This window comes from Elephas maximus, chromosome 1, assembly GCF_024166365.1.
Source record: "Elephas maximus indicus isolate mEleMax1 chromosome 1, mEleMax1 primary haplotype, whole genome shotgun sequence".
Taxonomy (NCBI): Eukaryota; Metazoa; Chordata; class Mammalia; order Proboscidea; family Elephantidae; genus Elephas; species Elephas maximus.
Genome location: NC_064819.1, coordinates 98,967,401 through 98,980,045, shown reverse-complemented (window position 1 = coordinate 98,980,045; position 12,645 = coordinate 98,967,401). Strand labels below are relative to the sequence as shown.

At 38.6% G+C, this 12,645-nt stretch overlaps 2 protein-coding genes and 1 pseudogene across 4 annotated transcripts in view; all 3 read left to right on the top strand.

Moving 5' to 3' along the window:
• The window catches only part of LOC126081476 (DLA class II histocompatibility antigen, DR-1 beta chain-like), a 221,657-nt gene that overhangs the window by 88,788 nt on the left and 120,224 nt on the right, over positions 1-12,645 (top strand). The window lies entirely within an intron of this gene.
• LOC126081159 (HLA class II histocompatibility antigen, DRB1 beta chain-like) overlaps positions 1-12,645 on the top strand; it is a 288,700-nt gene that overhangs the window by 240,100 nt on the left and 35,955 nt on the right. The window lies entirely within an intron of this gene.
• The window catches only part of LOC126081386 (DLA class II histocompatibility antigen, DR-1 beta chain-like), a 199,109-nt pseudogene that overhangs the window by 150,509 nt on the left and 35,955 nt on the right, over positions 1-12,645 (top strand).

Here is a 12,645-nt window from a genome sequence, read left to right as displayed (position 1 = left end):
ATCAACATGGAGTGAAAATCATCCTTTTCCTACAGATTCAAAAAAAAGAAGCAGAAATAAGAGAGAAAATGAGGATTGCATTGTAATACAGTAATTGCTTTCACTTGTATTCCTGAGTTTTGGACATATGTAGATCCAGAAGATTTCCTTGCCTGCTATTTCTTGGGTTTTCTGTGTCCTGTAAGGAACATTTCACTGTGCTAGGAGAAGGCCCTTTAATGCACCCAGATCATGGTGGTCTCCTTCACCTTTGCATCATCAAAGATAAAAACACAGGTCCCTTTCTACCATGGGCTACAGACGGGAGAGAAAAAACATGAGAAACTGTGGTGTCTGGAACTCTTAGGTTGCCAGTATTTTTAATTCATTTCTGCATGAAGACCTATATATTCTTACCAGGCAGCATCAGTTCATATTTTGAATCCTTTTTTTTGTGTGTGTGAACATGTTGAGTATGGAACACCAGCCATGAACCCAATGACAATTTTAAAACAAGTAAACAAGAGTATTGCTTGCTTGTTTTATTTTTAGAACTCAACATGCTGGTACTTAATTTTATGGGGAAAACTATATTTTCCATGGGAATTTTATTTAAAAAAAGCATAATGGGGAGTGACCAACTCTATAATATGCTAAAACATGTTATACATTGATTTTAGTGAGCACACTTTTGGTCTTCATTCTTTGTTGGTTAAATGCACCAGTGAAATGGACTCTAGAATTAGATGCCAAAACATTTGAGGTTTATTTTAAGATAAATGGAGAGTTTATAGTAAAGTCTATCCTAAACTCATTCAACAAAATATAAAGAAAGAGAAAATAAGCAGAGATATTGTTTTCATTACTATTATCATCATTTGTATAGCCAAACCTCTCTAAACACTGATGCATTGCTGGTAGAAATGTATGATGTTACAAACACTTAGGAAAACAGCTTGTCAATTTCTTGAAAACTTATACATCTGCCATGTTGTTTTGTTAGGTGACACAGAATTGGTTCTGACTCATAATGACCTTTCGTATAATAGATCAAAATATTTTCTGGTCCTGCATCATCCTCACTATTGGTGCTATGTCTGAGCCCATTGCTGCAGGCACTGTGTCAATGTCAATCCATCTTGTTGAGAGTCTTCTTCTTTTTACTGACCCTTTACTGGACCAAGTATGATGTCCTTCTCCAGGGTTTGGCCCCTCCTGGTAACGTGTCCAAATTAAGTGAGATGAAGTCTTACCATCCTCACTTCTAAGGAGCATTCTAGTTGTACTTCTTCCAAGACAGATTTATTCGTTCTTTTGGCAGTCCATGGTACATTCAATATTCTTCCCCAGCACCACAATTCGCAGGCATCAATTCTTCTTTGGTTTTCCTTATTCATCATCCAGGTTTGCATGCATATGAGGCTATTTTACTTGTAATAGCCCCAAATTAGAAACAGCTAAAACTTCTTTCAGTGGGTGAATAGGTAAACTGTGGTACAACCATACCACAGAGCACTACTCTACACAGAAAGTAAGATAGACTCAAGGGCATTTTATTGAGTGAAAAAAGCCAATCACAACACATCACATACAGTATAATTTCACGTATATAACATGCTCAAAGTCGCAAAATTATAGACAGAGAGCAGCTTAGCTGTAGTCAGGTGTTAGGTGGGAGTGTGAGGAGGGCGGTGGCTGTGACTACACAGGGGGAGCATGAGAGACCTGTGTGGGGAGGGGATAGTTCTGTGCTTGATTGTGATGGTGGTTACACAAACTGCACGTGGAATAAAATGACATAGAACTACATACACACATTGTACCAATGTCAGTTTTCTAATTTTGATAAAGATTACAACCTTGGAAACCCTATGGGGCAGTTCTACTCTGTCCTGTAGGGTCGCTAGGAGTCAGCATCGACTTGATGGCAGAGGGTATAACCGTTTGGAAAAACGGGAAGAGTTCACAGGATCTCTCTGTACCATCTTTGTAACTTCCCCTGAATCTCTAATTACTTCAAAATACAAAGGTTTTAGTGAAGTGGCTTTCTGGCTAAAAGTCAAAGCACGGACAGCACCAAATGCTGGAAAGGCCGTGAAATAAAAGAACTGTCCTTCATTGCTAGTGGAAATGCAAACTGATCAGCTAGTCTGGAAGAGAGTCCACCGATTTTTTACAAAGCTAAGCAAAGGCTTATCATATAATCCAGTAAATACCATACTTCTAGGTATTCGCCCAAATGAGCTGAAAACTTAAGTCCACACGAAAACCTGCACACAAATGTTTACAGAAGTTTTATTCATAACTACCAAAACTTGGGAACAACCAAGATGTTCTTCAGTGGGTGAATAGATAAAAAATGTCATACAGTGGAGTACTATCTAATGATGAAATGAGCTATCAAGCTGTGAAAGACATGGAAGAACCTTAAATGCAAATTATGAAGAAAAAGAAGCCAATCTGAAAAGCTACATACTCTGTGATTCCAACTATATGTCATTGTGATAAAGGCAAGGTTATAGAGATAGCAAAAAGATCAACAGTGGCTAGGATCCAGGGGGTGAAGGGGGGATTAATAGGTGGGGCACAGGGCATTTTTAGGGCAGTGAAACTACTCTACAGGATATTGCCATGGTGAACACAGGACATGATGTATTTGTCAAAACCCATAGGATTATACAACACAAAGAGGAAACCCAAATGGGAATAGTGGACTTCAGTTAGTAATAATGTATCAATATTGGTTCATCAGTTGTAACAAACAGATCACACTAATGTGAGATGCTAATAACAGGAGACACTGTGTGTGTGGGCGGGGGGTTGGATCTCTGTATTGTCTCCAGACGTCCTTGAGTGGTGTGAACGATTTCTGCTTGGCTACTCACCAAAGGGTTGGCAGTTCAAATCAACTCAGCAGCACCATAGGAGAAAGGCATGGCCATCTACTTCCAAAAGGTCACAGGCATTGAAAATCCTATGGAGTGCCGTTCTATCCATGGGGTCTCCAAGAGACGTATAAACCTGATAATAATGGATTTTGTTTTTTTGGTTTATATGTTCTGCAGCATTTTTCTGTGAACCTAAAACAGTTCTGAAAAATAAAGTTTATTAAAAAAAAAAATGACTTTCTTACATGGAAGGATCTGGTTTAGTTTTTGCTTTTTTTTTATTCCATACTTGTCTGAGTTTTAGTGTATTCTGTATTGTACATCTATTTATTTTACAATAAAAAAAAAAAAAGTAGCTACAAAATGAAACACCAGTGCATGATGTGTCCCCTTTTTCTCAAGATTCTACTCTGAATCTCTAAACAGAGGTACAGAAACTCGCTATTTACTGGTAAGGTCATGCCCTCTGAAGTTGTGCTTGTTTTGTTTTGCTTCACTCTGTTTTACAGGGCAGCTAAAAGTCAGAATCAACTCGATGGCAACAGGTTTTTTTTTTTTTTTAATTTTAACAAGAAGCTGCAGAAATTTTGAAGAATAGCAAAATTAACAATTTTTGCAACGTTGTTACTGCTAATCATGGTATCTAACAGCTCTGTTTGCATATTCTTTTTTCATTCTCACCATAGCTAAATGTAGTAAAAATTAACATCAGTATTTTCATAAGAGGAATCAGAGGCCAAGTTGTGGGAAGTAAAGTACCAGTGAATACACAGCCAGTAAATAAGTGATGGAGCCAAGCTGAAGTCCAAGTCTAACTCATTCCAGCAGCACGCAGTTGTTAGCCTACCACATTGTCATGGATAATTTACTTTTGTGGTTTGGGGTAGGTCCTGGTAACCATTTTAGATATCAGTATTCAGCTATTGTTTCATATTCAAAAGAGCAACAGCTCACTGTGTCTCAAATATTCTTTCCTCTCTTTTTTATGCCATAGCCTCCTCTTTTCACAGTTTCTCCACTCAAGGGAGCATCTTCAAATATAAGATGGTTCCAAGAAATTAATTGGAAATTCTGCTGGTGATGACACAGGATTCAGGGATTATGTCTAATGAAATGGATAATTCCAATTTTAGTGTTTAGTTCTTAAGTCTGAAATGAGTGATGTTGATATATATAAATCCTGGAACATACGTGGATCCTTCTCTCATTTCTCTCCCCGCCTGACTTCTATCTTATCCTCATCACCTGTCTCACTCATTATTGGAGGCCAAAACATGGAGCCTGAGATTCGCTCTACTGAAGATCCAGATATCTCATTGAATTGGAGGCTCAAGAACCCAAAACCAAATCTGAACCTATTGCTCAAGAGAGATTCCCCAACAAACAAACCACACTCTAGGGTTTTCCAGAAGACTGGACCACAGCAACTGGTTTGCCTATAGATACTCAGAATTATACCAAGTCCTAATGAAAATGGATATTTATGACTAATTCCAAAACTTAAAATATACTTTGAATATTCGGACATTTCGGGATGGAGGAATAACATATATTCCCAGCCTCTGTGAAGAACTGGATCAGACACTGAAAACTCCACCTAAGAGCTATCCAATAGTTTATAATATTCAGAAAAAAATTGGTTTGGAGAAACCTCAAGCACTACGTATACAAGAGGTGACCTTGTGAAATGTTCAGAAGATTCTGTGGCAGAGAAAGGATCCTATGGGGTCTTTTCCAGATGCATTACATGGTGGTAAAATCATGGTAGGAAATGGAAGGACAAAGATACAGGAAGGGGTAATAGACATAAGTCCAATACATGTTAGAGCATGGAGATATCAGGGGAAGGCATCATTGCTCATGGGGTGGATGTTAGAGCTGGAAAGTGCTGAAGAATGACTGTCTTCACAGAGGTGAACGATTGGAGTCCTGCTGACATTGTAAAGCTATTAAAGCAGAAAATTTGCAAAATCGTTAGGCAGAACCAAGATGGCGGACTAGACAGACACTTCCAGTGAGCCCTCTTTACCACAAAGACCCGAAAAAACAAGTGAAATGAGTATGTTTATGACAAGCTAGGAGCCCTGAGCATCAAAGGCAAGCTTAGAAAATGAACTGAGGGGCAGGTGGAGGAAGAGGCTGTTCAGAAGCGGAGAGGAGTTACCGGACCTGAATCGCAGGGAGCCCTCAGGCACCATTCCCAGAGCGGCGGTGGTGGGCTGGTACTAGCATTAGGCTGCAGTTTCCTCAGGGAGAAGCAGCCAGCCACAGAGCCTACTCACATCTCCAGAACCAGAGAAGAACAGTCATCTCAGCAAAAGTTAAGTACTTGCGTATATTTTACTGTGCCCACACGCCCAAGCTGGCTTCAGTGGCTGAATTCCCTGGTCCTGAGACAGGCCCTGTTGAGCACCTAGAGCCATCCTTGCAGCCTTGGAGAAAGAATACATTTGCAATTGGGGGAAAAGATAATTTGCCACCTCCACTAACCGGGGGAGCTCAGGACAGAAGTGGCTCCTGTCTAGGCATAAATGGTCGGTGGACTTTGAGTACCTTTCCCCTCTGCATGGACCTGTGTGGGCCTATTTCGGAAGAATAGGCACTTGATGGCAGACTCCAACTGTTTCAGCTGTGCAGCAGAGTGGTGGGTGTTTTTTGTTTGATATCACTTTGCCTATTAAACACCACCCTCACCTACCCTCATCAGGGGCCAAAGCTCCACTCAGGTCACTCGGCCACCCACGACAGGCATACAAGGACAACTGGTACCTCCCAGTCCTTATAACCAAAAACATTGGGTGTCCATGGTCCATCTGCAGAGCTCACCTACCTCTACACTCTAGGGAACAGGGACACGTTTTCCTCAGAGACATGTGGGGTATGATTCACAGTCCTCTGCCTTGTTCAGAGTGTGACCCCCGGCTGCAACCAGATACCGGTAGCTACACCAATCACCCATGCCCCTCTAAGACTGTAGGACAGAGCCTGTACCACATACTTGATGATCAGCTACCTGGACACCTGAGCTGAATTCTTATAAGAAAAGTGAATGGTCTCCCAGAGTGATATACATGATAACAGCTCTAGCCGTCTGGGAACAGGATGTCAGAGCTCCAAGGTGAAAATAATCAAGCTAGCTACTCAAGCAACCCATTTAGGCATATCAAAACAAAACAAAGCAAGAAGCTATGACACAGGAACCAAACATAAAATAAACTAATAAAATAACTTATAGATGGTTTGGAGACAACACTCAATATCAAGTCACATAAAGAAATGGACTATGATCTCCTCAACAAGCTCTCAAAACAAAGAACCCAGGGATCTTAAGATGAAAGTGCATTCCTGGAATTACCAGAGGCAGAATACGAAAGATTAATATATAGAACCCTTCAAGACATCAGGAGGGAAATGAGGCAATAAGCAGAATGAGCCAAGGAACACAGAGATAAAGCAATTAAGGAAATAAAAAAGAGTATTCAGGAATGTAACGAGAAATTTAATAAGCCGGAAAAATCCATAGACAGACAGCAATCTGAAATTCAGAAGATTAACAATCAAATTACAGAAGTAGACAACTCAACAGAAAGTCAGAGAAGCAGATTTGAGCAAGTGGAAAGAAGAATTGATGAAATAGAAGATAAAGCACTTGGCACTAATATATTTGAAAAAAAAAAACAGACAAAAGAATTTAAAAAAATCAAAGAAACCTTAAGAATCATGTGGGACTCTATCAAGAGAAATAACCTACGAATGATTGGAGTAACAGAACAAGAAAAGATAACAGAAAATACAGAGAGAACTGTTCAAGATTTGTTGGCAGAAAACTTCCCTGATATCGTGAAAGCTGAGTAGATATCTATCCACGATGCTCATTGAACTCCACAAAAGGTAGATGTTAAAAGAAATTCACCAAGACATATTATAATCAAGCTTGCCAAAACCAAAGATAAAGAGAGAATTTCAAGAGGGGCTAGGGATAAACAAAAAGTCACCTACAAAGGAGAGCCAATAAGAATAAGCTTGGACTGTTTGGCAGAAACCATGCAGGGAAGAAGGCAATGGGATGACTTATATAAAAAATTGAAGGAAAAAAATTGCCAGCCAAAAATCTTATATCCAGCAAAGCTGTCTCTCAGATATGAAGGTGAAATTAGGACATTTCCAGATAAACAGAAGTTTAGGGAATTTGTAAAAATGAAACCAAAACTACAAGAGGTACTAAAGGGAGTTCTTTTTTAGAAAATCAGTAGCATCAAGTATCAACCCAAGACTAGAACACTGGGCAGAGCAATCAAAAGTTAAAGGAGATAGGGAAATACAAAAAATAAATCAAGACAAAAAAAAAAAAAAACCCTCAAAACAGGGAAACAGCGATGTTGTTAAGTAAAAGAAGACAACACTAAAACAAAGAAGAGGGACTAAGAAATGTAGTCATAGAACGTCCATATGGAGAGGAAGATAAGGCGATATGAAGAAATAAATGTTAGGCTTAAATTTAGAAAATCAGGGGTAAATAATAAGGTAACCACAAAGGAGACAAACTATCCTACACATCAAAATAAAACACAAGAAAAAATAGAGACTGAGCAGAAACAAAATCAACAAAAGCAAATATGAGGAAAGGACAGTATATAAACGTAATCTACTCAGCACTTAAAATTAAGTGGGAAGAAGAAACAGTCAACAACACACAAAAAAAGACATCAAAGTGATAGCACTAAATTCATACCTATCCATAATTAACCTGAATGTAAATGGGCTAAATGCACCAATAAAGAGGCAAAGAGTGGCAGAATGGATTAAAAAACAAGATCCGTCTACCTGCTGCGTACAAGAGACACACCTTAGACTTAGAGACACAAACAAACTAGAACTGGAAGGATGGAAAAAAACATATCATGCAAACAACAATCAAAAAAGAGCAGGAGTGGCAATATTAATTTCTGACGAAATAGACTTTAAAGTTCCATCCATCATAAAGGATAAGGAAGGGCACTACATAATTATTAAAGGGAGAATATACCAAGAAGATATAATCATATTAAATATTTATGCACCCAATGACAGGGCTGCAAGATACAGAAAACAAACTCTATCAGCATTGAAAAGTGAGATGGACAGCTCCACAATAATAGAAGGAGACTTCAACACACCACTTTCGGTAAAGGACAGGACATGCGGAAAGAAGTTCAAGAAAGACACGAAAGATCTAAATGCCACGATCAACCAACTTGACATCATAGACATATACAGAACACTCCATCGAACAGCAACCAAGTATACTTTCTTTTCTAGTGCGTGTGGAACATTCTCTAGAATAGACCACATATTAGGTCATAAAGCAAGCCTTAGCAGAATACAAAACATAGAAATATTCCAAAGCATCTTCTCTGACCATAAAGGCATAAAAATGGAAATCAATAATAGAGAAAGCAGGGAAAGAAATTAAACACTTGGAAACTGAACAGTAAATACCCTGCTCAAAAAAGACTGGATTATAGAAGACATTAAGGATGGAATAAATAGAATCCAATGAGAATGAAAACACTTCCTATCAGAACCTTTGGGACACAGCGAAAGCAGTGTTCAGAGGTCAATTTATATCCATAAATGCACACATACAAAATGAAGAAAGGGCCAAAATCAAAGAATTATCTCTACAACTTGAAAAAATAGAAAGAGAACAAGAAAAGAAACCCTCAGGCACCAGAAGAAAACAAAGAATAAAAATTAGAGCAGAACTAAATGAAATAGAAAGCAGAAAAACAACTGAAAGAATTAACAAGACCAAAAGCTGGCTCTTTAAAAACAATCAACAAAATTGATAAACCATTGGCCAAACAGACAAAAGAAAAACTGGAGAGGAAACAAATTACCCAAATAAGAAATGAGATGGGCGATATTACAACAGACCCAACTGAAATTAAAAGAATCATATCAGATTATTATGAAAAATTGTACTGTAACAAATTTGAAAACCTAGAAGAAATGGATGAATTCCTAGAAACACACTACCTACCTAAACTAACACAAACAGAGGTATGACAACTAAATAGACCCATAACAAAAGAAGAGATTGAACAGGTAATCAAAAAACTCCCAACAAAAAAAAGCCCTGGCCCGGACTGCTTCACTGCCCAGTTCTATCAAACTTTCAGAGAAGAGTTAACACCACTACTACTCAAGGTATTTCAGAGCATAGAAAAGGTTGGAATACTCCCAAACTCATTCTATGAAGCTACCATATCCCTGATACCAAACCCAGAAAAAGACACCAGAAAAAAAGAAAAAAACAGACCTATATCCCTCATGAACACAGATGTAAAAATCCTCAAAAATCTAGCCAATGGAATTGAACAACATATCAAAAAAATACTTCACCATGACCAAGTGGGATTCATACCAGGTATGCAGGGATGGTTCAACATTAGAAAAACAATTAAAGTAATCCATCATATAAATGAAACAAAAGACAAGAATCATATGATTTTGTCAATTGATGCAGAAAAGGCATTTGACAGAGTTCAACACCCATTCATGATAAGAACACTCAGCAAAGTAGGGATAAAAGCAAAATTCCTCAACATAATAAAGGCCATTTATACAAAGCCAATAGGCAACATCATCCTAAATGGAGAGAGCCTGAAAGCATTCCCCTCTAGATTGGGAACCAGACAAGGATGCCCGTTATTACCACTCTTATTCAACATTGTGATGGAGATCCTAGCCAGAGCAATTAGGCTAGATAAAGAACTAAAGGGCATGCAGATTGGCAAAGAAGAAGTTATAAAGTATCTCTATTTGCAGATGACATGATCTTATACACAGCAAGCCCTAAGGAATCCTCCAGAAAACTACTGAAACTAATAGAAGAGTTTAGCAGAGTGCGGGAACACAAGATAAACAAGCAAAAATCAGTTGGATTCCTCTATAACAACAAAAAGAACATTGAAGAGGAAATTACCAAATCAATACCATTTACAGTAGTCCTGAAGAAGATAAAATATTAGGAATAAATCTTACCAGAGATGTAAAAGACTTATACAAAGAAAACTACAAATGCTTCTACAAGAAACCAAAAGAGACCGACGTAAGTGGAAAAACATACCTTGCTCATGGACAGGAAAATTAAACATTATAAAAATATCTATTCTACAAAAAGTGATCTATAGATTTAACGCAATTCCAATCCAAATTCCAATGACATTTTTTTATGAGATGGAGAAACAACTCACCAACTTCATATGGAAGGGAAAGAGGCCCCAGATAAATATAGCATTACTGAAAAAGAAGAACAAAGTGGGAGGCCTTACTCTACCTGATTTTAGAATCTATTATGCCGCCCCAGTAGTGAAAACAGCCTTGTACCGGTACAACAACACATATATAGACCACTGGAACAAAATTGAGAATCCAAACATAAATCCATCCACATAGGAGTGGTTGATATTTGACAAAGGCCCCAAAACAGTTAAATAGGGAAAAGACAGTCTTTTTAACAAACAGTGCTGGCATAACTGGATAGCCATCTGCAAAAAAATGAAACAAGACCCATACCTCACTCCATGTGCAAAAAGAAGCTTAAAATGGATCAAAGACCTAAACATAAAATCTAAAACGATAAAGATCATGGAGGAAAAAATAGGGGTAATGATAGAAGCCCTAATACATGGCAAAAACTGTATTAAAACATTGCTAACAACACAGAAGAAAAACTAGATAAGTAGGAGCTCCTACAACTCAAACAAAGACGTGACCAAAAGAGTAAAAAGGTTACCTACAGACTGGGAAAAAGTTTTTAGCTATGATATTTCTGATCAGCGCCAGATCTCTAAGATCTACATGATACGGCAAAAACTCAACTGCAAAAAGACAAATAACCCAATTAAAAAATGGGCAAAAGATATGAACAGACACTTCACTAAAGAAGACATTCAGGTAGCTAACAGATACATGAGGAAATGCTCACGATCATTAGCCATTAGAGAAATGCAAATCAGAACTACAATGAAATTTCATCTCACTCCAGCAAGGCTAGCATTAATCCTAAAAATACAAAATAATAAATGTTGCAGAGGCTGTGGAGAGATTGGAACACTTGTACACTGCTGGTGGGACTGTAAAATGGTACAACCACTTTGGAAATTGACATGGCACTTTCTTAAAAAGCTAGAAATAGAACTACCATACAATCTAGCAATCCCACTCCTTGAAATATATCCTAGAGAAATAAGACCCTTTACACAAACAGATATATACACACCCATATTTATTGCAGCACTGTTTACAATAGCAAAAAGATGGAAGCAACCAAGGTGCCCATCAACAGATGAATGCATAAATAAATTATGGTACATTCACACAATGGAATACTACTCACCTATAAAGAACAGTGATGAATCTGTGAAACATATCATAATATGGAGGAACCTGGAAGGCATTATGGTGAGTGAAATTAGGCAGTTGCAAAAGGACAAATATTGTATAAGACAACTATTATGAGAACTCGAGAAATCTTTTAAACAGAGAAGAAAATATTCTTTGATGGTTACGACAGTGGAGAGGGAGGGAGGGTGGGAGAGAGGTATCCCCTAATTAGATAGTAGATAAGAATTACTTTAGGTGACGGGCAAGACAACACACAATACAGGCAAGGTCAGCACAACTGGACGAAGCCAAAAGCAAAGAAGATTCCTGAATAAACTGAAAGCTTCAAAGGCCAGCATAGCAGGGGCGGGGTTCTGGAGACCATGGTTTCAGGGGACATCTAAGTCAATTGGCATACTGAAATGTATTAAGAAAACATTCTGCATCCCACTTTGGAGAGTGTTGTCTGGGGTCTGAAATACTAGCAAGCAGCCATCTAAGATGGATCGATTGGTCTCAACCCACCTGGACTGAAGGAGAGTGAAGAACACCAAGGAAACAAGGTAATCATGAGCTCAAGAGATAGGAAGGGCCACATAAACCAGTGACTACATCAGCCTGAGACCAGAAGAACTAGATGGTGTCTGGCTACAACCGATGACTGTCCTGACAGGGAACACAACAGGGGACCTCTGAGGGAGCAGGAGAGCCGTGGGATGCAGACCCCAAATTCTTGTAAAAAGACCAGACTTAATGGTCTGACTGAGACTAGAAGGACCCCAGTGGTCATGCCCCTAGACCTTCTGTTGGCCCATAACAGGAACCATTCCTGAAGCCAACTATTCAGACAGGGATTGGACTGGACAATGGGTTGGAGAGGGACGCTGGTTAGGAGTGAGCTTCTTGGATCAGGCGGACACTTAAGACTTTGTTGACATCTCCTGCCTGGAAGGGAGAAGAGAGGGTGGAGGTATTAGAAGCTGGCGAAATGGACAGTAAAAGAGAGAGTGGAGGGAGAGAGCGGGCTGTCTCATTACGAGGAGAGCAAGTGGGAGTATGTAGCAAGGGATATATAAGTTTTTGCGTGAGAGACTGACTTGATTTGTAAACTTTCACTTAGAAACACAATAAATATTAAAAAAAAATAATAAAAGTTCAAATCAGAAAAAAAAAAGCAGAAAATTCTTTGTTGATCTTCTCTAAGAAAGTGCATAACCTGTAGTAGGACACATAGAGCTACTAAAGAGTTTAAAATGACTCTTTTGAGCTCTCTTTGTCAGATTTCTTCCCCTCTTCCCTTAAGTTTTTTACTTCGGAAAAGTCTTTTAAGATCATCAGACCACTAGTAAACGTAACTCCTCTGATATGAAGTGCTGTACCGTACTCTGCAGGGGAGCATGAATGAACA